The sequence below is a fragment of the Cherax quadricarinatus genome, chromosome 37 (assembly GCF_038502225.1).
Source record: "Cherax quadricarinatus isolate ZL_2023a chromosome 37, ASM3850222v1, whole genome shotgun sequence".
In the NCBI taxonomy this organism is placed as follows: domain Eukaryota; kingdom Metazoa; phylum Arthropoda; class Malacostraca; order Decapoda; family Parastacidae; genus Cherax; species Cherax quadricarinatus.
The window spans coordinates 3,193,033-3,217,769 of record NC_091328.1 but is presented as its reverse complement, the minus strand read 5'-3'; the positions used below and the strand labels follow the sequence as shown (position 1 = coordinate 3,217,769).

The 24,737-nt window shown below is 50.2% G+C and overlaps 1 long non-coding RNA gene across 2 annotated transcripts in view; it reads left to right on the top strand.

Annotated features, from left to right (window-relative positions):
* The window catches only part of LOC138853686 (uncharacterized), a 307,328-nt gene that overhangs the window by 174,706 nt on the left and 107,885 nt on the right, over nucleotides 1-24,737 (top strand). The window lies entirely within an intron of this gene.

Here is a 24,737-nt window from a genome sequence, read left to right as displayed (position 1 = left end):
GCCTCGTGCATGAGAGTGTAGGTGAAGTCTCGTGCATGAGAGTGTAGGTGAAGCCTCGTGCATGAGAGTGTAGGTGAAGCCTCGTGCATGAGAGTGTAGGTGAAGCCTCGTGCATGAGAGTGTAGGTGAAGTCTCGTGCATGAGAGTGTAGGTGAAGCCTCGTGCATGAGAGTGTAGGTGAAGCCTCGTGCATGAGAGTGTAGGTGAAGTCTCGTGCATGAGAGTGTAGGTGAAGTCTCGTGCATGAGAGTGTAGGTGAAGCCTCGTGCATGAGAGTGTAGGTGAAGCCTCGTGCATGAGAGTGTAGGTGAAGCCTCGTGCATGTGTAGGTGAAGCCTCGTGCATGTGTAGGTGAAGCCTCGTGCATGTGTAGGTGAAGCCTCGTGCATGGGTAGGTGAAGCCTCGTGCATGTGTAGGTGAACCCTTGTGCATGAGTGTAGGCGAAGCCTCGTGCATGAGTGTAGGCGAAGCCTCTTGCATGAGTGTAGGTGAAGCCTCGTGCATGAGAGTGTAGGTGAAGCCTCGTGCATAAGAGTGTAGGTGAGGGCTCGTGCATGAGTGTAGGTGAAGACTCGTGCATGAGTGTAGGTGAAGACTCGTGCACGAGTGTAGGTGAAGCCTCGTGCATGAGAGTGTAGGTGAAGCCTCGTGCATGAGAGTGTAGGTGAAGCCTCGTGCATGAGAGTGTAGGTGAAGCCTCGTGCATAAGAGTGTAGGTGAGGGCTCGTGCATGAGTGTAGGTGAGGGCTCGTGCATGAGTGTAGGTGAGGGCTCGTGCATGAGTGTAGGTGAGGGCTCGTGCATGTGAGTGTAGGTGAAGCCTCGTGCATGAGAGTAGGTGAAGCCTCGTGCATGAGTGTAGGTGAAGCCTCGTGCATGAGAGTGTAGGTGAAGTCTAGTGCATGAGAGTGTAGGTGAAGCCTCGTGCATGAGAGTGTAGGTGAAGCCTCGTGATGAGAGTGTAGGTGAAGCCTCGTGCATGAGTGTAGGTGAAGCCTCGTGCATGAGTGTAGGTGAGGGCTCGTGCATAAGAGTGTAGGTGAGGGCTCGTGCATGTGTAGGTGAAGCCTCGTGCATGAGAGTGTAGGTAAAGCCTCGTGCATGAGAGTGTAGATGAAGCCTCGTGCATAAGAGTGTAGATGAAGCCTCGTGATGAGAGTGTAGGTGAAGCCTCGTGCATGAGTGTAGGTGAAGCCTCGTGCATGAGTGTAGGTGAGGGCTCGTGCATAAGAGTGTAGGTGAGGGCTCGTGCATGTGTAGGTGAAGCCTCGTGCATGAGAGTGTAGGTAAAGCCTCGTGCATGAGTGTAGGTGAAGCCTCGTGCATAAGAGTGTAGATGAGGGCTCGTGCATGAGTGCAGGTGAAGCCTCGTGCATGAGTGTAGGTGAAGCCTCGTGCATGAGTGTAGGTGAAGCCTCGTGCATGAGAGTGTAGGTGAAGCCTCGTGCATGAGTGTAGGTGAAACCTCGTGCATGAGAGTGTAGGTGAAGCCTCGTGCATGAGTGTAGGTGAAGCCTCGTGCATGAGAGTGTAGGTGAATCCTCGTGCATAAGAGTGTAGATGAAGCCTCGTGCATGAGAGTGTAGGTGAAGCCTCGTGCATGAGTGTAGGTGAAGCCTCGTGCATGAGAGTGTAGGTGAATCCTCGTGCATAAGAGTGTAGATGAAGCCTCGTGCATGAGAGTGTAGGTGAAGCCTCGTGCATGAGAGTGTAGGTGAAGCCTCGTGCATAAGAGTGTAGGTGAAGCCTCGTGCATGAGAGTGTAGGTGAAGCCTCGTGCATAAGAGTGTAGGTGAATCCTCGTGCATAAGAGTGTAGGTGAAGCCTCGTGCATGAGAGTGTAGGTGAAGCCTCGTGCATAAGAGTGTAGGTGAAGCCTCGTGCATGAGAGTGTAGGTGAAGCCTCGTGCATAAGAGTGTAGGTGAATCCTCGTGCATAAGAGTGTAGGTGAAGCCTCGTGCATGAGAGTGTAGGTGAATCCTCGTGCATAAGAGTGTAGGTGAAGCCTCGTGCATAAGAGTGTAGGTGAATCCTCGTGCATAAGAGTGTAGGTGAAGCCTCGTGCATAAGAGTGTAGGTGAATCCTCGTGCATAAGAGTGTAGGTGAAGCCTCGTGCATGAGAGTGTAGGTGAAGCCTCGTGCATAAGAGTGTAGGTGAGGGCTCGTGCGTGAGTGTAGGTGAAGCCTCGTGCATGAGAGTGTAGGAGAAGCTTCGTACATGACTGTAGGTCTAATGTAAATGGCGTCTCACTACTGCAAAGGCTCGCAGCAGCAGCTAGCACTAACAACCTGACTTACTTGATCTCTGACCAGGCCATGGGGGCGATGCCCCCCCCCCACACACACACCAGGAACCAGAGTTAGATATTAATGAGCAATGATCAAGTTAACTGCTGTGTTTCGATGTTAACTCAAAATTTTGAGAGGCACAAATACCACACTGCCCTGGCTGTAAAAAATTTATAGCTAACTTGGAAATTGAGGGTGAAACATAGACTACGTTTCGGCCCCACCGTGAACCATTACCTAGGACTGACTATTTTCTGCATGCGAAGGAAACGGAGTAATATATTACTATTTTTTGAATGTTTCATACATGTTTCGTGCATGTTTTATACATGTTTCGTGCGTGTTTTATACATGTTTCGCGCATGTTTTATACATGTTTCGCGCATGTTTTCTTCACATGAAGAAAGCAGCTGGCATTTTTGGACACCGTAATATGCAGAAGAGCCAGAAATTAGCCTATTTGTAATGTACACAGAAATCCAACTTTCGGATTGCTATCTAAGTGTTTTCCTCTCTCAGATCTCTCTCTCTCTCTCTCTCTCTCTCTCTCTCTCTCTCTCTCTCTCTCTCTCTCTCTCTCTCTCTCTCTCTCTCTCCTAACAGCGATAAGCGTCATTTCAGACTTACTTCACAGGTTATTTTGAATCTGTGATTCACAGTTCCTGAACCATGAGACTGAATATATCCACGACACATTTACAAATTCAGGTTACCCGAAGAATTTTACCGACTGCTCATTTCTCGGCTAGAGTTAGTTCTCGGGGGCTAACTTTAAAAAATGAAATTTAGCTGTAATGCCCGACTTAATCGAACTGAAATCTGCAAATAGAATTTTTACTAATGATGTAGCCGTCTCCACGGGGAAGTGGAAAAGAATTCTTCCTCCGTCAGCCGTGTGTGTGTGTGTGTCTGTATATATATATATATATATATATATATATATATATATATATATATATATATATATATATACAAAGAGGGGAATGTATGAGAGTATAGTTTTACCAACGCTCTTATATGGGTGTGAAGCATGGGTGATGAATATTGCAGCGAGGAGAAGGCTGGAGGCAGTGGAGATGTCATGTCTGAGGGCAATGTGTGGTGTGAATATAATGCAGAGAATTCATAGTTTGGAAGTTAGGAGGAGGTGCGGGATTACCAAAACTGTTGTCCAGAGGGCTGAGGAAGGGTTGTTGAGGTGGTTCGGACATGTAGAGAGAATGAAGCGAAACAGAATGACTTCAAGAGTGTATCAGTCTGTAGTGGAAGGAAGGCAGGATAGGGGTCGGCCTAGGAAAGGCTGAAGGGAGGGGGTAAAGGAGGTTTTGTGTGCGAGGGGCTTGGACTTCCAGCAGGCATGCGTGTTTGATAGGAGTGAATGGAGACAAATGGTTTTTAATACTTGACGTGCTGTTGGAGTGTGAGCTAAGTAACATTTATGAAGGGGTTCAGGGAAACCGGCAGGCCGGACTTGAGTCCTGGAGATGGGAAGTACAGTGCCTGCACTCTGAAGGAGGGGTGTTAATGTTGCAGTTTAAAAACTGTAGTGTAAAGCACCCTTCTGGCAAGACAGTGATGGAGTGAATGATGGTGAAAGTTTTTCTTTTTCGGGCCACCCTGCCTTGGTGGGAATCGGCCAGTGTGTTAATAAAAAAATATATATATATATATATATATATATATATATATATATATATAGGTAGTAGGTTGGTAGACAGCAACCGCCCAGGGAGGTACTACCGTCCTGCCAAGTGAGTGTAAAACGAAAGCCTGTAATTGTTTTACATGATGGTAGGATTGCTGGTGTCCTTTTTTCTGTCTCATGAACATGCAAGATTTCAGGTACGTCTTGCTACTTCTACTTACACTTAGGTCACACTACACATACATGTACAAGCACATATATACACACCCCTCTGGGTTTTCTTCTATTTTCTTTCTAGTTCTTATTCTTGTTTATTTCCTCTTATCTCCATGGGGAAGTGGAACAGAATTCTTCCTCCGTAAGCCATGCGTGTTGTAAGAGGCAACTAAAATGCCGGGAGCAAGGGGCTAGTAACCTCTTCTCCTGTATATATTACTAAATGTAAAAGGAGAAACTTTCGTTTTTCCTTTTGGGCCACCCCGCCTCGGTGGGATACGGCCGGTGTGTTGAAAGATATATATATATATATATGTATATATATATATATGTATATATATATATATATATGTATATATATATATATATATATACAATATATATATAAATATATTGTCTGACAAATAAATCTAGTCAGTTAAAATGACGTTAAATAATCTCCATTTATTTTCAATCGATATTCATTGGATATTGACATATGCAAAAAAAGTGTGGGTAAGCAGGGTGACAGCTGGAGTGTGTGGCCCAGTAACTGCAGCCAGCCAGCCAGCCACCCAGCCAGCCACCTACCCAGCCACCCAGCCAGCCACCCAGCCACCCACCAACCCAGCCACCCAGCCAGCCACCCAGCCAGCCACCCAGCCAGCCACCCAGCCAGCCACCCAGCCTCCCAGCAGCCCAGCCACCCAGCCAGCAACCCAGCCAGCCACCCAGCCAGCCACCCAGCCAGCCACCCAGCCACCCAGCCAGCCACCCAGCCAGTCACCCAGCCAGTCACCCAGCCACCCAGCCAGTCACCCAGCCACCCAGCCAGCCACTCAGCCAGCCACCCACCCACCCAGCCAGCCAGCTAGCCACCCAGCCAGCCACCCAGCCACCCAGCCAGCCACCCAGCCAGCCAGTCACCCAGCCACCCAACCAGCCAGCCACCCAGCCACCCAGCCAGCCACCCAGCCACCCAGCCAGTCACCCAGCCACCCAGCCAGCCTCCCAGCCAGCCACCCAGGCACCCAGCCAGGCACCCAGCCAGCCACCCAGCCACCCAGCCAGCCACCCAGCCAGCCACCCAGCCAACCACCCAGCCAGCCACCCAGCCACCCAGCCAGCCACCCAGCCACCCGGCCAGCCACCCAGCCAGCCAGTCAGCCAGCCACCTCCTCATTCCACACAAACAAACCTAACTTATGACATTTTTGCGAGGTGCGGGCATGGCTGGCTTACCCAGCCTCTAGCAGAGATGGGCGAGCCTTGGGGCTTGCCTTGCAGCACTTCCAGCCATACGGATGTGTATGGCTTAGCTGGATCTTCTCTCGTGGCTCAGTGTTTAGGTTTCTGATCTCTAAATTTAGCTCTCTGATCTTTGATACGATTATCATCAGCCTCGCTTATTCTTCCTTCTCTTCCTCTCTTCTCCTCTTCGTGCCACAGAAAGGTGATAACCTCATCTGTGGAGTCTGGTAAGGCAGCAAAAGACTCTCAGCGCTCTCAGACAGGCAAAATGAACAGCAGTAATGGTAAAAATAGTTCCTTATAAAGCGGGAAGTAATTTACTTGCGCAGGTCGGAGGTTCGAGCCCTCAGCAGCATCTTTTGGGAAGCAGCGAGCCGTGTTCATGGGCTTCCTCACCCATATAATGAGGTCAAATTAAGCTTCGTGGGAAAATTTTCTTTTTACTTTTTACTCTGAGCATAGTGATGGTGGTGACGGTGATGGTGATGATGGTGGTGATGGTGGTGGTGATGGTGATGGTGGTGATGGTGGTGATGGTGGTGATGGTGATGGTGGTGATGGTGATGGTGGTGGTGGTGGTGATGGTGGTGGTGATGGTGGTGGTGGTGATGGTGGTGATGATGGTGGTGGTGATGATGGTGGTGGTGATGGTGGTGATGGTAGTGGTGATGGTGGTGATGATGGTGGTGGTGATGGTGGTGGTGATGGTGGTGATGGTGGTGATGGTGGTGGTGGTGATGGTGATGGTGGTGGTGGTGATGGTGGTAATGGTGGTGATGGTGATGGTGATGGTGGTGATGGTGGTGATGGTGGTGGTGGTGGTGGTGGTGGTGATGGTGGTGGTGATGGTCGTGGTGATGGTGGTGGTGATGGTGATGGTGGTGATGGTGGTGGTGGTGGTGATGGTGATGGTGGTGATGGTGATGGTGGTGGTGATGGTGGTGGTGATGGTGGTGGTGGTGATGGTGGTGGTAGTGATGGTGGTGGTGGTGATGGTGGTGATGGTGATGGTGGTGATGGTGGTGATGGTGGTGGTGGTGGTGGTGGTGGTGATGGTGATGGTGGTGGTGGTAGTAGTGGTGGTGATAGTGATAGTGGTGATGGTGGTGGTGGTGATGGTGGTGGTGATGGTGGTGGTGATGGTGGTGATGGTGGTGGTGATGGTGGTGGTGATGGTGGTGATGGTGGTGGTGATGGTGGTGGTGATGGTGGTGGTGATGGTGGTGATGGTGGTGGTGCTAGTGGTGGTGGTGATGGCGGTGGTGGTGGTGGTGATGGTGATGGTGATGGTTGTGATGGTGGTGATGGTGATGGTGGTGGTGGTGGTGGTACTGGTGATGGTGATGGTAGTGGTGGTGGTAATCTTGATGGTAGTGGTGATGGTGATGGTGGTGGTGATGGTGGTGGTGGTGGTGATAGAGATGGTGGTGATGGTGGTAGTGGTGGTGGTGGTGGTGATAGCGATAGTGGTGGTGGTAGATGTGATGCTGGTGATGGTAGTGGTGGTCGTGGTGGTGGTAGTGATGGTTGTGGTGATGCTAGTGATTGTGGTGGTAGTGATGGTGGTGATAGTAGTGGTAGTGGTGGTGATGTTATCCAAGGCAGGCAGGGAGGCAGGGAGGCAGGGAGGCAGGCAATGTATGTGTTTGTATTTGTATATAGTTAGGAAGGGAGAAATGGAGGGATGGATAACTACATGGAAGTAAGGAATATAGAGAATGAGATAAAGGCAAAAGGAAAGACGTAAAAAGGAATAGAGGAAGGGAGAAAGACATAAATATGAAGGAAATAAGGATGGATATATGTTGTGGGGGAAGGGAGAATATAGTGGAAAGGAATGGGGAGAGAGAGACTGGTAGAGGAGATGGTAATGGGAAAGAGGAAGTGTGATGGAGGAGTGATGGAGATTGCTCCACCATCTCCCCACAGGCGTGATGGAGGCTGCTCCACCCGCATCTTCACACAAGTGATGGAGGCTGCTCCACCAGCATCTTCACACAAGTGATGGAGGCTGCTCCACCAGCATCTTCACACAAGTGATGGAGGCTGCTCCACCAACATCTTCACACAAGTGATGGAGGCTGCTCCACCAACATCGTCACACAAGTGATGGAGGCTGCTCCACCAACATCTTCACACATGTGATGGAGGCTGCTCCACCAGCATCTTCACACAAGTGATGGAGGCTGCTCCACCAGCATCTTTACACAAGTGATGGAGGCTGCTCCACCAACATCTTCACACAAGTGATGGAGGCTGCTCCACCAGCATCTTCACACAAGTGATGGAGGCTGCTCCACCAACATCTTCACACAAGTGATGGAGGCTGCTCCACCAGCATCTTCACACAAGTGATGGAGGCTGCTCCACCAACATCTTCACACAAGTGATGGAGGCTGCTCCACCAACATCTTCACACAAGTGATGGAGGCTGCTCCACCAACATCTTCACACAAGTGATGGAGGCTGCTCCACCAGCATCTTCACACAAGTGATGGAGGCTGCTCCACCAACATCTTCACACAAGTGATGGAGGCTGCTCCACCAGCATCTTCACACAAGTGATGGAGGCTGCTCCACCAACATCTTCACACATGTGATGGAGGCTGCTCCACCAGCATCTTCACACAAGTGATGGAGGCTGCTCCACCAACATCGTCACACAAGTGATGGAGGCTGCTCCACCCGCATCTTCACACAAGTGATGGAGGCTGCTCCACCCGCATCTTCACACAAGTGATGGAGGCTGCTCCACCAACATCGTCACACAAGTGATGGAGGCTGCTCCACCAACATCTTCACACAAGTGATGGAGGCTGCTCCACCAGCATCTTCACACAAGTGATGGAGGCTGCTCCACCAACATCTTCACACAAGTGATGGAGGCTGCTCCACCAGCATCTTCACACAAGTGATGGAGGCTGCTCCACCAACATCTTCACACATGTGATGGAGGCTGCTCCACCAGCATCTTCACACAAGTGATGGAGGCTGCTCCACCAACATCGTCACACAAGTGATGGAGGCTGCTCCACCAACATCTTCACACAAGTGATGGAGGCTGCTCCACCAGCATCTTCACACAAGTGATGGAGGCTGCTCCACCAACATCGTCACACAAGTGATGGAGGCTGCTCCACCAACATCTTCACACAAGTGATGGAGGCTGCTCCACCAGCATCTTCACACAAGTGATGGAGGCTGCTCCACCAACATCTTCACACAAGTGATGGAGGCTGCTCCACCAGCATCTTCACACAAGTGATGGAGGCTGCTCCACCAACATCTTCACACATGTGATGGAGGCTGCTCCACCAGCATCTTCACACAAGTGATGGAGGCTGCTCCACCAACATCGTCACACAAGTGATGGAGGCTGCTCCACCCGCATCTTCACACAAGTGATGGAGGCTGCTCCACCCGCATCTTCACACAAGTGATGGAGGCTGCTCCACCAACATCGTCACACAAGTGATGGAGGCTGCTCCACCAACATCTTCACACAAGTGATGGAGGCTGCTCCACCAGCATCTTCACACAAGTGATGGAGGCTGCTCCACCAGCATCTTTACACAAGTGATGGAGGCTGCTCCACCAACATCTTCACACAAGTGATGGAGGCTGCTCCACCAGCATCTTCACACAAGTGATGGAGGCTGCTCCACCAACATCTTCACACAAGTGATGGAGGCTGCTCCACCAGCATCTTCACACAAGTGATGGAGGCTGCTCCACCAACATCTTCACACAAGTGATGGAGGCTGCTCCACCAACATCTTCACACAAGTGATGGAGGCTGCTCCACCAGCATCTTCACACAAGTGATGGAGGCTGCTCCACCAACATCTTCACACATGTGATGGAGGCTGCTCCACCAGCATCTTCACACAAGTGATGGAGGCTGCTCCACCAACATCGTCACACAAGTGATGGAGGCTGCTCCACCAACATCTTCACACATGTGATGGAGGCTGCTCCACCAGCATCTTCACACAAGTGATGGAGGCTGCTCCACCAGCATCTTTACACAAGTGATGGAGGCTGCTCCACCAACATCTTCACACAAGTGATGGAGGCTGCTCCACCAGCATCTTCACACAAGTGATGGAGGCTGCTCCACCAACATCTTCACACAAGTGATGGAGGCTGCTCCACCAGCATCTTCACACAAGTGATGGAGGCTGCTCCACCAGCATCTTCACACAAGTGATGGAGGCTGCTCCACCAGCATCTTCACACAAGTGATGGAGGCTGCTCCACCAACATCGTCACACAAGTGATGGAGGCTGCTCCACCAGCATCTTCACACAAGTGATGGAGGCTGCTCCACCAGCATCTTCACACAAGTGATGGAGGCTGCTCCACCAACATCTCCACACAAGTGATGGAGGCTGCTCCACCAACATCGTCACACAAGTGATGGAGGCTGCTCCACCAACATCTTCACACAAGTGATGGAGGCTGCTCCACCAACATCTTCACACATGTGATGGAGGCTGCTCCACCAGCATCTTCACACAAGTGATGGAGGCTGCTCCACCAGCATCTTCACACAAGTGATGGAGGCTGCTCCACCAACATCTTCACACAAGTGATGGAGGCTGCTCCACCAACATCTTCACACAAGTGATGGAGGCTGCTCCACCAGCATCTTCACACAAGTGATGGAGGCTGCTCCACCAGCATCTTCACACAAGTGATGGAGGCTGCTCCACCAACATCGTCACACAAGTGATGGAGGCTGCTCCACCAACATCTTCACACAAGTGATGGAGGCTGCTCCACCAACATCTTCACACAAGTGATGGAGGCTGCTCCACCAACATCTTCACACAAGTGATGGAGGCTGCTCCACCAGCATCTTCACACAAGTGATGCAGGCTGCTCCACCAGCATCGTCACACAAGTGATGGAGGCTGCTCCACCAACATCTTCACACAAGTGATGGAGGCTGCTCCACCAGCATCGTCACACAAGTGATGGAGGCTGCTCCACCAACATCTTCACACAAGTGATGGAGGCTGCTCCACCAACATCGTCACACAAGTGATGGAGGCTGCTCCACCAACATCTTCACACAAGTGATGGAGGCTGCTCCACCAGCATCTTCACACAAGTGATGGAGGCTGCTCCACCAACATCTTCACACAAGTGATGGAGGCTGCTCCACCAACATCTTCACACAAGTGATGGAGGCTGCTCCACCAACATCGTCACACAAGTGATGGAGGCTGCTCCACCAACATCTTCACACAAGTGATGGAGGCTGCTCCACCAGCATCGTCACACAAGTGATGGAGGCTGCTCCACCAGCATCTTCACACAAGTGATGGAGGCTGCTCCACCAGCATCGTCACACAAGTGATGGAGGCTGCTCCACCAGCATCGTCACACAAGTGATGGAGGCTGCTCCACCAATATTCACGCCATAAATCAATATGCCATGGGAAAAAATGGGAGTTAATAAGTATTTATGACAGATATTGATGCATTGATGACAGTCGTCGGGTGGCTGAGAGTGGTCGGGTGAGTGGTCGGGTGGCTGAGAGTGGCCGCATAAAGCCTTAATCTCGTTTATATTCGCTTCTTAATCTCTGAAACTTAAAATATCCTCGACTTAAGTTCATGGCATTTACAGATCGATTTTTATCAAACGTTAAACCCGTGTGGATTCGGAAGCGGTGAAGGCTCGAACCTCCGTCTAATTCCCTTTCAATCCTTATTTTGAAAATGCATTAATCTCCCACTGTATACATAAGAAATTGTCAGCCATGTTGAGGTGCGCTCAGGAACTGAATTTTTAGGTGGGTGACGGTAAATTGAATTTAAATATCGTATAAGGATTTATGACATCTGTTCTGATGGTGGAAAGATCAGGTGTGTGACTAATGTATAGGTAGGTGATGGTGGTAGTGGTGGTTGATTGTGGTTGTGATAGTGGTTCCACACTCCAGTCTGTGATCTTCCTTCTCATAAGACACTGAGGATACGTTACAGCTATCAGGGGCTGCTGCTGTCCACAGGACAAGCGAAATGTGCCCTCAACAAATGGCTTCACACATGCATTCGTGTCTGTCTTATTTACTTGTTGTTAATTAAACATCTGGTTCGATTGGGATGTCTGAGGTGTAGAGGACCAGGAAGGCAGTCTGTACTGTCTGGGGTGTAAAGGACCAGGAAGGTAGTCTGTACTGTCTGGGGTGTAGAGGACTAGGAAGGCAGTCTGTACTGTCTGGGGTGTAGAGGACTAGGAAGGCAGTCTGTACTGTCTGGGGTGTAGAGGACTAGGAAGGCAGTCTGTACTGTCTGGGGTGTAGAGGACTAAGAAGGCAGTCTGTACTCTCTGGGGTGTAGAGGACTAGGAAGGCAGTCTGTACTGTCTGGGGTGTAAAGGACCAGGAAGGCAGTCTGTACTGTCTGGGGTGTAAAGGACCAGGAAGGTAGTCTGTACTGTCTGGGGTGTAGAGGACTAAGAAGGCAGTCTGTACTCTCTGGGGTGTAGAGGACTAGGAAGGCAGTCTGTACTCTCTGGGGTGTAGAGGACTAGGAAGGCAGTCTGTACTCTCTGGGGTGTAGAGGACCAGGAAGGTAGTCTGTACTGTCTGGGGTGTAGAGGACCAGGAAGGTAGTCTGTACTGCCTGGGGTGTAGAGGACCAGGAAGGTAGTCTGTACTGTCTGGGGTGTAGAGGACTAGGAAAGTAGTCTGTACTGTCTGGGATATAGAGGACTAGGAAGGCAGTCTGTACTGTCTGGAGTGTAGAGGACCAGGAAGACAGTTTGTATTGTTTGGAGTGTAGAGGCCCAGGAAGGCAGTCTGTATTGCCTGGAGTGTAGAGGCCCAGGAAGGCAGTTTGTATTGTCTGGAGTGAGGAGGACCAGGAAGGCAGTCTGTACTGTCTGGAGTGTAGAGGACCAGGAAGGCAGTCTGTATTGCCTGGAGTGTAGAGGCCCAGGAAGGCAGTTTGTATTGTCTGGAGTGAGGAGGACCAGGAAGGCAGTCTGTACTGTCTGGAGTGTAGAGGACCAGGAAGGCAGTCTGTATTGCCTGGAGTGTAGAGGCCCAGGAAGGCAGTCTGTATTTCCTGGAGTGTAGAGGACCAGGAAGGCAGTCTGTATTGCCTGGAGTGTAGAGGACCAGGAAGGCAGTCTGTATTGCCTGGAGTGTAGAGGCCCAGGAAGGCAGTCTGTATTGCCTGGAGTGTAGAGGACCAGGAAGGCAGTCTGTATTGCCTGGAGTGTAGAGGCCCAGGAAGGCAGTCTGTATTGCCTGGAGTGTAGAGGACCAGGAAGGCAGTCTGTATTGCCTGGAGTGTAGAGGACCAGGAAGGCAGTCTGTATTGCCTGGAGTGTAGAGGACCAGGAAGGCAGTCTGTATTGCCTGGAGTGTAGAGGCCCAGGAAGGCAGTCTGTATTGCCTGGAGTGTAGAGGCCCAGGAAGGCAGTCTGTATTGCCTGGAGTGTAGAGGACCAGGAAGGCAGTCTGTATTGCCTGGAGTGTAGAGGACCAGGAAGGCAGTCTGTATTGCCTGGAGTGTAGAGGACCAGGAAGGCAGTCTGTATTGCCTGGAGTGTAGAGGACCAAGAATGCAGTTTGTATTGCCAGTGAATAGTGTTCGAGCTTCATCAAAAATCTATGGTAAAAACATACTGGCATGTACACAGAGCAGCTTCGGGTGTCCTTCCTTGGTACACAAATTTTAAGAGCCTATGTGTATTTTTTCATCTTTCACTGCCCGGACGTGTCAAATATTTTTCCCGTATTTAAAAGGCAGCTGTATATGACTGCATTCCTTTAATACGTGTAAGTGTGTGTTACGCCAGACGTGACGATGGACCTCCATCGTCTGTGGTGAGGATATCTCTGCAAGCCCTTTCCCAGTGTTCTCCTTGCAAGTGCTTACTAGCTGTAGTTTTAATTAACTACTGCTATTATTCTTGTGTTATTGACTTTGTAAATTTCTATTTATTATTCTCTTTTGAGCTTGGTTAAATTTATTACCTCGGCACACTCAAATCCCTTTTATAAATGAATTATTGTTAGCATTATTTTACCCGATTACGGAGGCTACAAAACGCATCGCTGTAACACTAATCGCGTCTCTCTCTCTCTCTCTCTCTCTCTCTCTCTCTCTCTCTCTCTCTCTCTCTCTCTCTCTCTCTCTCTCCCTTTTCCTCCTCCTTCCCCACTTCCTGGTTTTACTTCTCCAGCGGCTGTTCTTTTCACTGCGTGGTCGGGATTTCCATTGGTATCCAGTGGAGCGAGAGGGAGAGTTAATCTTTGTTATTTTCTCCGAGCAAACTCTTCTCCTACCGTATAAATACTCGCTGAATAAGCCTCAATGGATAATGTAAGTGGCAGGCATCTTCCGCTCCAATCCAATTTCATCCTTCTTTGCCGTCTTTATTCATTATTCTGACTTCTTTGACCTGCAGAGTGAGCGGGGAGAGAAAGAGAGATGGAGGGAAGGAAAGAGGAATGTAGAGAGAGAGAGAGAGAGAGAGAGAGAGAGAGAGAGAGAGAGAGAGAGGGTGGTTACATGGGTGAATGCATGGATGATTGGACGCATCGAGGGTTGGATGAATAGGTAAATGGATGAATAGATTAAAAAATAAATGGATAGATAGATGGTTGAATAGACGAATATTTGAATGGATGGGCCTGTGGATGGACTGACTGATGAGCGCAATGAAGAATGGTGTTACTGTATTTGTTATAACATTTAAAAATTTTGGTGACGATGATCTCGGTTAGCTGACAACCTGCTCAGGGATGATGGAAGGTGTTCAGCCATTGACTGAGACATTTCTCTGGCTTACCGGTCGCCCCGTAAACAGAAAAAAATAATGATGATTCCACCGCAAGAAATTTATGTTCGCCGCCCCTACATACAAAACAGCGAATTAGAAATAAGTAATAACCAGGATATTTCAGTCTGACACCTCGACAATGCACACGTCTCATTCGTGTTACTTCCTCGAACTGAAGAGAAGAGATTGCAACAAATTAGACCTGTCCATCCTGTCCTAGGATCGAATCTGATTTCTTTTCATTCCCTGAATATAATTAATCTCGGGTCATTCCTGGACAGAAAAACATGGGACATAGATCACTGGAATAACCGAGGAATTAGCCAAAAATGAGAACCCGTAATAATAAGACTATTAACGCTGACACCACAGCTGCAACAACACACAAACGACAGCAGTGGAAGGGCACAGAAATGATATTGGAATGGCACTGGAATATCGGCCCTGTAACAGACTCCTTTATAGAGGCTGGCGAGAAGAAAAGTTTATGAATATCATCTCAAATTTCCCATTGTTGGAGTGGGGCTGCTGGTGGAGGAGGTTGCTGGTGGAGGAGGCTGCTGGTGTAGGGGGTTGCTGGTGGAGGAGGTTGCTGGTGGAGGAGGCTGCTGGTGGAGGAGGCTGCTGGTGGAGGAGGCTGCTGGTGGAGGAGGTTGCTGGTGGAGGAGGTTGCTGGTGGAGGAGGTTGCTGGTGGAGGAGGTTGCTGGTGGAGGAGGTTGCTGGTGGAGGAGGTTGCTGGTGGAGGAGGTTGCTGGTGGAGGAGGTTGCTGGTGGAGGAGGTTGCTGGTGGAGGAGGTTGCTGGTGGAGGAGGTTGCTGGTGGAGGAGGTTTCTGGTGGAGGAGGTTACTGGTGGAGGAGGTTGCTGGTGGAGGAGGCTGCTGGTGGAGGAGGTTGCTGGTGGAGGAGGTTGCTGGTGGAGGAGGTTGCTGGTGGAGGAGGTTGCTGGTGGAGGAGGTTGCTGGTGTAGGAGGTTGCTGGTGGAGGAGGCTGCTGGTGGAGGAGGTTGCTGGTGGAGGACGTTGCTGGTGGAGGAGGTTGCTGGTGGAGGAGGTTGCTGGTGGAGGAGGTTGCTGGTGGAGGAGGTTGCTGGTGGAGGAGGCTGCTGGTGGAGGAGGTTGCTGGTGGAGGAGGTTGCTGGTGGAGGAGGCTGCTGGTGGAGGAGGCTGCTGGTGGAGGAGGTTGCTGGTGGAGGAGGCTGCTGGTGGAGGAGGTTGCTGGTGGAGGAGGTTGCTGGTGGAGGAGGTTGCTGGTGGAGGAGGTTGCTGGTGGAGGAGGTTGCTGGTGGAGGAGGTTGCTGGTGTAGGAGGTTGCTGGTGGAGGAGGTTGCTGGTGGAGGAGGTTGCTGGTGGAGGAGGTTGCTGGTGGAGGAGGTTGCTGGTGGAGGAGGTTGCTGGTGGAGGAGGTTGCTGGTGGAGGAGGTTGCTGGTGGAGGAGGCTGCTGGTGGAGGAGGTTGCTGGTGGAGGAGGTTGCTGGTGGAGGAGGTTGCTGGTGGAGGAGGTTGCTGGTGGAGGAGGTTCCTGGTGGAGGAGGTTGCTGGTGGAGGAGGCTGCTGGTGGAGGAGGGTGCTGGTGGAGGAGGCTGCTGGTGGAGGAGGCTGCTGGTGGAGGAGGCTGCTGGTGGAGGAGTCTGCTGGTGGAGGAGGTTGCTGGTGGAGGAGGCTGCTGGTGGAATAGGTTGCTGGTGGAGGAGGCTGCTGGTGGAGGAGACTGCTGGTGGAGGAGACTGCTGGTGGAGGAGGATGCTGGTGGAGGAGGCTGCTGGTGGAATAGGTTGCTGGTGGAGGAGGCTGCTGGTGGAGGAGACTGCTGGTGGAGGAGGTTGCTGGTGGAGGAGGGTGCTGGTGGAATAGGTTGCTGGTGGAGGAGGCTGCTGGTGGAGGAGGCTGCTGGTGGAGGAGGTTGCTGGTGGAGGAGGCTGCTGGTGGAATAGGCTGCTGGAGGAGGTTGCTGGTGGAGGAGGTTGCTGGTGGAGGAGGCTGCTGGTGGATGAGGCTGCTGGTGGAGGAGGCTGCTGGTGGAGGAGGCTGCTGGTGGAGGAGGCTGCTGGTGGAGGAGGTTGCTGGTGGAGGAGGCTGCTGGTGGAGGAGGCTGCTGGTGGAGGAGACTGCTGGTAGAGGAGGGTGCTGGTGGAGGAGGGTGCTGGTGGAGGAGGGTGCTGGTGGAGGAGGGTGCTGGTGGAGGAGGGTGCTGGTGGAGGAGGGTGCTGGTGGAGGAGGCTGCTGGTGGAGGAGGCTGCTGGTGGAGGAGGCTGCTGGTGGAGGAGGCTGCTGGTGGAGGAGGCTGCTGGTGGAGGAGGCTGCTGGTGGAGGAGACTGCTGGTGGAGGAGACTACTGGTGGAGGAGGGTGCTGGTGGAGGAGGGTGCTGGTGGAGGAGGGTGCTGGTGGAGGAGGGTGCTGGTGGAGAAGGCTGCTGGTGGTGGAGGGTGCTGGTGGAGGAGGGTGCTGGTGGAGAAGGCTGCTGGTGGAGGAGGCTGCTGGTGGACAAGGCTGCTGGTGGAGGAGGAGGCTGCTGGTGGAGGAGTCTGCTGGTGGAGGAGTCTGCTGGTGGAGGAATCTGCTGGTGAAGGAGACTGCTGGTGGAGGAGACTGCTGGTGGAGGAGGTTGCTGATGGAGGAGGTTGCATTTGGTGGAGGCTGCTGGGGGAGGAGGCTGCTGGTGGAGGAGGCTGCTGGTGAAGGAGGTTGCTGGTGGAGTAGGCTGCTGGTGGAGGAGGCTGCTGGTGGAGGAGGGTGCTGGTGGAGGAGGCTGCTGGTGGAGGAGGCTGCTGGTGAAGGAGACTGCTGGTGGAGGAGGCTGCTGGTGGAGGAGGCTGCTGGTGGAGGAGGCTGCTGGTGGAGGAGGCTTCTGGTGGAGGAGGGTGCTGGTAGACCAGCAGCCTCCTTCACCAGCAGCCTCCTCCACCAGCAACCTCCTCCACCAGCAACCTCCTCCACCAGCAGTCTCTTTCACCAGCAGCCTCCTCCACCAGCAGCCTCCTCCACCAGCAGCCTCCTCCACCAGCAGCCTCCTCCACCAGCAGCCTCCTCCACCAGCAGCCTTCTCCACTAGCACCCTCCTCCACCAGCACCCTCCTCCCCCAGCACCCTCCTCCCCCAGCAGCCTCCTCCGCCAGCAGCCTCCTCCACCAGCACGGTCCTTCACAAGCAGCCTCCTTCACCAGCACCCTCCTCTACCAGCACCCTCCTCCACCAGAAGCCTCCTCCACCAGCAGCCTCCTCCACCAGCAGCCTCCTCCACCAGCAACCTCCTCCACCAGCAACCTCCTTCACCAGCAGTCTCCTCCACCAGCAGCCTCCTCCACCAGCAACCTCCTCCACCAGCAGTCTCCTTCACCAGCAGCCTCCTCCACCAGCAGCCTCCTCCACCAGCAGCCTCCTCCACCAGCAGCCTTCTCCACCAGCAGCCTCCTCCACCAACAGCCTTCTCCACCAGCACCCTCCTCCACCAGCACCCTCCGCTGCTGGTAGAGGAGGCTGCTGGAGGACGGTGCTGGTTGAGGAGGCTGCTGGTTGAGGAGGCTGCTGGTGGAGGAGGCTGCTGGTGAAGGAGGCTGCTGGTTGAGGAGGCTGCTGGTTGAGGAGGCTGCTGGTTGAGGAGGCTGCTGGTGGAGGAGGCTGCTGGTGGAGGAGGCTGCTGGTGGAGGAGGCTGCTGGTGGAGGAGGCTGCTGGTTGAGGAGGCTGCTGGTGGAGGAGGCTGCTGGTGGAGGAGGTTGCTGGTGAAGGAGGCTGCTGGTGGAGGAGACTGCTGGTGGGGGAGGCTGCTGGTGGGGGAGGCTGCTGGTGGAGGAGGCTGCTGGTGGATGAGGCTGCTGGTGAAGGAGGCTGCTGGTGAAGGAGGCTGCTGATGAGGAGGTTGGTAGTTCAGGTAAGAGGTGATTTTGTAGGGCGGTTGTTTGGTTGGTCAATAGGGCTTGAAAGCCTGTCTACTACACGGGGGTCATTAAGGCTGCAGGTCACCTGTGCACCACCAGTCACAAATACTTTATTTCCTAAAATATGGATTAAAGACAAACTCTTAGTATTATATACGCTTATAGTTTGTACATCAGTGTGTCCTCTGGAGAGTTGTGGTTTACGCCCCTTTATTGGGACAACGTTTCGCCCTAGATACAACACCATGCTTGAAGACAGTAATGTAGTACGGACTCGAGTGCAAAACCAGCTACTGGTTAAGCTCTACGTAGAAAGAAACGTTGACACAAGAAGAGCCAGCTCTTCACTTGCTTATTTCCTGTGAGATGTTGCCCTAAGGAAAACTTAATGAATTGCCCTTCGAGCGAAACGTTGTCACTGAAACGAGAGGAACTAATGTTGTCCTCTCCTGGTGTGGTGGGCAGCAGCACCACCACCCTGCTTGTTCTCTGACTTTACTCCCTTACAAGTCGTTACCGTCAAATTACCGCCCAATAAGCCTGACCTCAACTGTAGGCAAATTACTAGAGTCAATTATAGCTGAGATTATTAGAAGCCATCTCGATAAACATAGCTTGATTAATGATACTCAGCATGGATTCACAAGAGGCCGGTCTTGTCTAACTAATTTATTAACTTTCTTCAGTAAAGCTTTTGAGGCTGTTGACCACGATAAAGAATTTGATATTATTTACTTAGATTTTAGTAAGGCTTTTGATAGAGTTCCGCACCATAGGCTGTTAAAGAAAGTGGCAGCTCATGGCATTGGGGGAAAAGTGCTCTCGTGGATCGAGTCATGGCTCACTGACAGGAAGCAGAGAGTGTCCATAAATGGGGTTAAATCCGAGTGGGGATCTGTAACAAGTGGCGTTCCACAGGGATCAGTCTTGGGCCCGTTGTTGTTTATAATATATATCAATGATCTTGATGAGGGAATTACTAGTGATATGAGCAAATTCGCCGATGACACAAAGATAGGTAGGATAATTGATTCAAACGTAGATGTTATGGAACTTCAGGAGGATTTAAACAAACTCTATTCTTGGTCAGAAAAGTGGCAGATGCAGTTCAATGTAGATAAATGCAAGGTTCTGAAGCTTGGGAGTGCCCATAACCCTAGTACTTATAAGTTAAATAATGTAGAACTTAGCCATACAGATTGCGAAAAGGACTTGGGGGTTATGGTGAGCAGCAACCTTAAACCAAGACAGCAATGCCTAAGCGTACGTAATAAGGCAAATAGATTACTGGGATTTATATCAAGAAGTGTAAGCAACAGAAGTCTTGGGTGGCATTGAAAATTGGGTTGGGTAAATGTTTTGTTAGTGGGATGAATTGTAAAGGACCTGCCTTGTATGGGCCAACAGGCCTCCTGCAGTGTTCCTCCTTTCTTATGTTCTTATGTTCTTATGGTGAGGGCCTCCTGACCCAAGCAACTGTAGCTCCCCTCCCCTTCCTTGGATCAAACCTAAATTACATCCTAGTGTATTTGTTTTAATTGCTATACCATGAATGTATATTTGGGTAACTGTCTATAATATAATCACTCCCCATTCTATAGTTTTGAATCCCTTTCTATAGTTCTGAATCCCCTTCTATATCTCTGAATCCCCTTCTAAAGCTCTGAATCCCCTTCTATAGTTCTGAAGCCCCTTCTATAGCTCTGAATCCCCTTCTATAGTTCTGAAGCCCCTTCTATAGCTCTATATTATTATTATTATTATTATTATTATTATTATTATTATTATTATTATTATTATTATTATTATTATTATTATTATTATTATAATCAAAAAGAAGCGCTAAGCCACAAGGGCTATACAGCATCCCCTTCTATAGCTCTGAATTCCCTTCTGTAGTGCTGAATCCCCTTCTATAGCTCTGAATCCCCTTCTATAGTTCTGAATCCCCTTCTACAATTCCACAAACATGTGAAGAGAATTTAGTTTCTCTTCAGCATCGCCTTTTTTTCATTCTACAGAATGTGGCCTTTTGTTCTCCCAGTTGATCTGGTACAGAAATTATCTCCATTCTCTCGTGTACTTGCAGAATGTGCGTGTATGTACGTGTGAGTGTACGGGTGTATGTGCGTGTTGAGTGTACACACTGTGTGCGTCTAGTGGTGCTCGCTGATGCACCCTTCCGACCACACAATGATTTTAATAACAAATGGCCTCGCTTAAGAAGCTTTTGTGAATTTACTCCTGATGCTAAACATAAAATTTCACTGAGAGTGGCGTGGTGAGGCAGGCTTTCCTGCTCCTGCTGTTGTTGCTGCTGTTGCTGTTGCTGTTGCTGCTATTGTTCCTGCTGCTCCTCTTGCTTCTGTTGCTGTTGCTGTTGTTGCTGCTGTTGTTGCTGCTTCTGTTTCTGCTGTTGCTGTTGCTGCTGCTGCTGCTGCTGCTGCTGCTGCTGCTGCTGCTGTTGCTGCTGCTGCTGCTGTTGCTGTTGCTGTTTTTGCTTCTGCTATTGCTGCTGCTGCTTCTGTTTCTGCTGTTACTGCTGCTGCTGCTGCTGCTTCTGTTTCTGCTGTTGCTGCTGCTGTTACTGCTCTTGCTGCTGCTGCTGTTTTTGCTGTTGCTGCTGCTTGGTTTCGTACTGCTGCTGGAGACGCTGCTGTTACTGTTGCTCCTACTGTCGTTGATTCTGTTGCTAGTGGTGGTCCTGCGATTGATCCTTATTTTTCAAGGCAGACAGCGAACATAGGTCTATAAAATTTAAAATAATTGAAGAGGCCTCCATAATGAACCAAAATCTTTTGTACTGCTACTCTTGTTAGCTTATATAAGACGAAATACGGAGGTACTTAGTGATTCAGTGTGTTGTGTACGTAGTGTGTTGTGTACGTGGTGTGTTGTGTACGTGGTGCGTTGTGTACGTGGTGCGTTGTGTACGTGGTGCGTTGTGTACGTAGTGTGCTGTGTACATAGTGTGTTGTGTACATAGTGTGTTGTGTATGTAGTGTACGTAGTGTGCTCTGTACGTAGTGTTGTCTACGTAGTGTGTTGTGTATGTATTGTACGTAGTGTGCTGTGTACGTAGTGGTTTGTGTACGTAGTGTTTTGAACGTCAGGAAAGAAGCGAGAGCTGGGAGGCTGGGTAAATAATGACACGAGATAAAAGGTTATCTGAGAAACGTGAGAGAAACGTGGGGGGGGGGCGAAACATCGCGATAAAGCTTTATGTACTGTCACTGTCTGGCTGTTGGTTGTTAAGGGAGGTTGTGGTAAGAGGCTGTTGGTTGTGGTGGGTGGTTGTTGGTTGATAAGAGGTTGTTGGTTGATAAGAGGTTGTTGGTTGATAAGAGGTTGTTGGTTGTGATAGGAGGTTACAGTACACCAACGATGAAGGAAGAACTAATTCCAGGCAACTTTTTGAAAGTCTTAGGGGATATCTGTTTTATCAGCAGTTCTTTCTCCTGTGTAGACTCTTGCTAAGAAACTGCTTTCTGTGACATGATTTGCCGGTACTGCTGTTGCTATCAGTGCTGCTGCTGAGGTCGATGCTACTTTTACTTCTAATTCTACTACTGCTGCTGTTATTTCTACTACTGCTACTGATGCTACTTTTATTGCTGTTGCTGCGTCAGTTATTCCATCTATTCTTTCTGCTCTCTTACCTATTACTTCCCTTTCTGCCTCCTCCACTATCGTGTGTCTCTCCTCCTCCTCTTCCTCCTCCTGGCGACGATAATGTAGGCCCGACCACTCACAGCCTGGTTGTGTTGGTGCTGCTGATAGGGTCTCTTTTCAGGGAGATTCTCACGGCAAATTGGGTCTTGTAGGTAGCCGGCATCACCGCCTTACATACTGGCCAGCATTGCTCATTCCACACTCTTTAGTCTGCTACAAAGACCGTCGCATGGAGAAAATGCTGCCTGAGTATTATAGTTTTAATACCCGCTTGGCGACGTTAAGCTGAGTGTGTGTGTGGGTTATGGTTGCTGGAGGGGGAGTGAGTGGTTGGTGTGCGGGGGGAGAGTTGCTTGGTTGGTTTGAGGTTGTGGTGACGGTGATTTTAAATTTATTTTTTGGGGTTTGGGGGTAGTGGTGGGATGGTTATGGTGGTAATGGTGGTGGTGGTGGGGGTGGTAATAGTGATGGTGGTGATGGTGATGATGGTGACGATAGTGGTGACATAAAATGCTAGTGTTAGTGACTGATTATTTTACTGGTGTTGCATATACCTACACTCTGTTACTCCAGCTTCCTAATTCCAAATTTCTTGATCAGTCTCCGTCGGGATTCACTAACAAGGACCGTTGGTCAGTTTAGAGTTCTGAAATCCGCCCAACTTCCTCTATCTTGCACGAGAGCCGTCAGTTTACACGCCTCAAGGAGACACCATCTACTCTCTTGGTCATACGATGTCTTGGCTTATGATAATTTTCACCATACATGTCAGGGATGTTTTGCTAGAGTTTAGTCTCTTCTCTTCAAACAAAATGCGACCAAGAACAGTCTATTAGCACCCATGTTCCTATGTGCTGCTAGGTGAGCAGGATCAGCAGGCTTAAAGACTAGTTCTTTATTTGGATTCGAAGCCTGTGGACCAGAGTAGGCTCATTAGGGCTGCCTATATATATATATATATATATATATATATATATATATATATATATATATATATATATATATATATATATATATATATATATATATATATATATATTTATATATATATATATATATATATATATATATATAACCTCGATCTTCAGCAGGTTTCAGTAAGACTTTACAATACGTCTAAACCAAGCCGGAAATCGAACCCGGGACTTTTCGATTGTGAATCTAATGTTCCAACAACTAAGATTCTGAGAGGGGAAGGGGGGGGAAGAGGAAGAGTCCAAGGAAATACAGGATATAGAAAGATGAGAGGAAAGGATTTTTCGGTCATTACCACAGCTGGAACAAGACTGCTGGCGGTGCTGCACTTCCTCTGTGTGGGAAGTAAAGTCAGGAGGAGGAGACAAAGTTTCAGAGGGAGGAAGAGAGTCATGTACAGACAAAGGGAGATAGTGAGAGTGATTAGAAAAAAATCACAGAACGGGTGGGAGTCGAACCCGTGACACTAGAGTGTACCTTTTTTTTTTTTTTTTTTTTTTGGAGATTGTGTTATTACGATTTTGCGAGATAAAGAGAGTGATGATTAGACGTGAAAGACTTTGATAAGTAGACTGGAAAAGCACTGAAACTCTTGAAAGTTGCGGCCGACACTAAGATGACTGTGAACCAGCGAGACGCTGGACCAGCCTCGTCTTCTTCCCCCCCCCCCCCCCGAACAATATCATTAACATTGGTTTTTTTTTTCTGTGCCAAGAAAATTGGATTCTCTCTCTCTCTCTCTCTCTCTCTATTGGTCTGTCTATATGTTTCTGACTGTTTTTCTCTGTCTCTGTCCCCCTCTATGTCCCTTTGTATGTCTCTGACTACATGTCTGTTTACATGTCCTGTCTGTATCTTTCTGCCTGTCTCTCTCTCTGTCTCTCTGTCTCTCTCTCTGTCTCTCTCTCTGTCTCTGTCTCTCTGTCTCTCTGTCTCTCTCTCTCTCTCTCTCTCTCTCTCTCTCTCTCTCTCTCTCTCTCACTCTCTCTCTCTCTCTCTCTCTCTCTCTCTGTCTCTCTCTCTCTCTCTCTCTCTCTCTCTCTCTCTCTCTCTCTCTCTCTCTCTCTCTCTCTCTCTCTCTCTCTCTCTCTCCTACGCCTGGGTGGTTCCTTCCTCGTGCGCGTTACCCCTCCTTTATTAGATTTCCTTTAATATCCTCACTAAGGGCACTCAATGGGGCTTCTTTAAACCAACATTTGCAGAGGCGGCCGGAGGCTGCGGGGGGCGGGGAGGGGGAGGGGGGAGAGTTGCCAAGTATTTCCCGGATTTTCTTTGTCGTCTGGGAGATGCGCGCGTCTGGCATACATCCTCCTCCTGGTCCTCTTATCTTGCTTATTTTCGCACCTCCCTGCACTGTGCCACAGCTAGGAGAGTCCCCTAGCCTCGAGGGCGAAACGTCTGGGAGAGTCTCCGGAGCACAACGAGGCATGGGAGGGATGGGGGGGGGAGAATAAGACGGTTTGGGGAGAGAACTGGACGGCATTTGTGGCACTTGAAATAATGCGCCTTACGGCCTTTCTTTGTCCCGCCATTATTTCCCCGCCAATCCTCCGTTCCGCTTCAATGATTGGCTACAAAGGGACGAATCAGGGCGCGCGATACGCTCCCGCCAATCAGCGTTTCCTGGGGATAAAACCAAATGCTATTATTCTGCAGGTCTGAGCGTTTGGCCGTGTTTGAATATACATCAATATGTCTTCGGTGCGCGACAGGAAATCGAAATGCGAAAAGAATCTAAGGAGGGCGAGGAAGACAGCGGAAACCGAGAGAGAGAGAGAGAGAGAGAGAGAGAGAGAGAGAGAGAGAGAGAGAGAGAGAGAGAGAGAGAGATTCTCTGTGGGAGAAAAGATTCCTATCTTACTGGGTTTTTTTCGTCTTTTTTTCTTATATTTCCCTCGCTTGTGTTTGGTCATCAATATATTTTTCACTTCTCGTCTTGCAGAGGAAAAGGAATAATTTTTTGGTATAGATTTTCTGGGAGCGATTTTTAGGGGGGAGGATTTTGTCAGTTGGCTGTTCATT